This window comes from Macaca thibetana, chromosome 13, assembly GCF_024542745.1.
Source record: "Macaca thibetana thibetana isolate TM-01 chromosome 13, ASM2454274v1, whole genome shotgun sequence".
Taxonomy (NCBI): Eukaryota; Metazoa; Chordata; class Mammalia; order Primates; family Cercopithecidae; genus Macaca; species Macaca thibetana.
The window spans coordinates 87,470,092-87,472,676 of record NC_065590.1 but is presented as its reverse complement, the minus strand read 5'-3'; the positions used below and the strand labels follow the sequence as shown (position 1 = coordinate 87,472,676).

Below are 2,585 nucleotides of genomic sequence, written 5' to 3'. Positions count from 1 at the left end.
TCTCTAGCTATGAAGGTCCTAGATGGCATCTTCTTCCAATAGAAGGCTGTTTTGTCTACCTGGAAAATCTGTTGTTTAGTGTTGCTGAGGCAGGAAGCGGGACTCAACTCCAGAGGCAGGGCTTGGACATCAGTCCAAATTGAGGACTAACTAAAACAGGGACTGGGTAGAAGCAGCTTTCCATAAGGTACACCCAGCAGTGTGCCATGTCAGTTTACCATTGCATGGCAACACTCAGGAGTTACCACCCCTTTCCATGGCAATGACTCGACAACCCAGAAGTTACTACCCTTTCTGTAGAAATTTCTGCACAAACTGCTCCTTAATCTGCATGCAATTAAAAGTAGGTATAAACATGACTACAGAACTGCCCCCATGCTGCTACTCTCTGCCTATGGGGTTGCCCTGCTCTGCAAGAACAGTCATGGAGCTATAACACTGCCACTTCAAAAAAGCTGTGTTCTTCTACCTACCACTGGCTCACCCTTGAATTCTTTCCTGGGAGAAGCCAAGAACCCTCACAGGCTCAGCCCCAGTTTGGGGCTCACCTGTCCTGCATCATAGCCACCTTCATGAATTATCTTAGCTAGATTTTCTGGATAATTTGCTGCAGTTTTTATACCAGCACTTGCTACTTTTATGTTATGGAGATGGCTTCATTCCCAAAACCTCATGAACCAACCTTTATTAGCTTTCAACTTTTCTTCTGCTGTTCATAGAAGGTAGGTATTACTTAACGTTCTATCTGGAAAAGGAGCTGGATAAGGGAGCTCCTTGTATTATAGCAAAGCAGCCTACATTTTATGTGACATAGTTCATTATTAACTCTAGGTATAAAGAAAGAAGCTAAAGACGCACATCGTTGTTCCTAGAGCAGCCACCAAAATAATACTGCTAAACATATAGCTAAAAATTCAATACAAAAATCAAAATGGAATATTTTAAAAATCCAATTAACTCAACAAAGGAAGGAAAAGAGAAAAAGTGGGACATAAAACAGAAGCAACAAATACCTAAAAATGGTAAAATGGCAGACCTAAATCCAACTATATTAACAATTATATTGAATGAAAATGTACTAGACACTACAATTATAAGGCCAATATAGTTGGGATGGATTAAAAAAGAAAAAAGTTTCAACCATAGTCTGTCTGTGAAATGAAACATAAATATAAAAATAGGTTGAGGAATCCATTTGTGCCTGGTATCCTAGTGCACATGCCTTGCAAGCGGCGATGCCATGAGTCTGACTTCCAGTTCCAGCTTACAAGTTGAATGGATCACAGCATTTACTATTGCTGCTGGGACAGCTGCAATTGGTTATCTAACTTACAAAAGACTTTATGATAAAGATCCCAAAATACAGCTATGATCAACCTTCACATCCAGAAAGACAACCCCAAGATAGTACATGCTTTTGACATGGAGGATTTGGGAGATAAAGCTGTGTACTGCCATTGTTGGAGGTCCAGAAAGTTCCCATTCTGTGATAGTTCTCACACAAAACACCACAAACAGACTGGAGACAACGTGGGACCTCTGATCGTCAAGAAAAAAGAAACTTAAATGGACACTTTTGATGCTGCATATCAACTTGTCGTGAAGTTACCTGATTGCTTAATTAGAATGACTACCACCTCTGTTTAATTCACCTCCCCTGGGTTCTAAATGTGGTATATTGCAAACTGCAGCTTTCACATTCGTGGCATTTGTCTTACTTGTTGAAGTGTCGTGGTGCACATTTGTTTAAACAAAATAAAAAAGGAAAAAAGAAAAACCAACCTCATGGCCTGTGGGTTATTTTGGTCTTGTTTAAGGATCCGTTTCTTTAAAATATTGACATAAAGAGTTGTATCTTATATAGAATATAGTTGCATCTTGAAGTCAACATATTAAATTATTCTCAAAATTTAAAAAACAGGTTGAAAGTAAAGGAATGAAAAAAATAACTATGGAAACACATATCATAAAAAAAGCTGGAGGGGCTACATGCACATCAGATAAAACAGACTTCAAGAAAAAGAGTGTCAGCAGAAAGAAGAAGGGACATTTTGTAATGATTAAGGATTCAATTCCACATAACAAGGCTAAATGTGCCTGCAGGTGATAGCAAGCTTTAAAACAAATGAATCAAAACTTAACAGAAGTCAAAGAAGTAGTCAAATCTACACACAGAGTTGGAGATTTTATCATCCCCTCAGCTACTGATAAAACTGTTAAAACAAAAAATCAGTACAGGTATAAAAGATCTGAATGATGCTATCAAACATCTTGGTCAAATAGGCACTTACAGAACACTACATCCACAACTATAGACTACATTATTCTTTTTAAATGCTATGGAGTATTCACCATATGCTGGACCATGACAGGTCTAAATATATTTCAAAATATTAAAATATTATGGAGTATGTTCTTTAACCACAATAAAATTACATTGGAAATCAACATTAATATGAAAGCTAGAAGTGCCCCCAAAAGGGAAATTAGAAATATTTTGAATTGAATAAAAATGAAAACACAATGTATCAAAATTTGTGAGATGCAGTTAGAGTGTTCAGATGAAATTTCTTAGCTTTACATGC

General features: G+C 37.3%; 1 pseudogene; it reads left to right on the top strand.

Moving 5' to 3' along the window:
* Positions 1-1,240: 1,240 nt before the first annotated feature.
* On the top strand, positions 1,241-1,684 carry LOC126934180 (CDGSH iron-sulfur domain-containing protein 1-like; annotated as a pseudogene).
* The last annotated feature ends 901 nt before the right edge of the window (positions 1,685-2,585 follow it).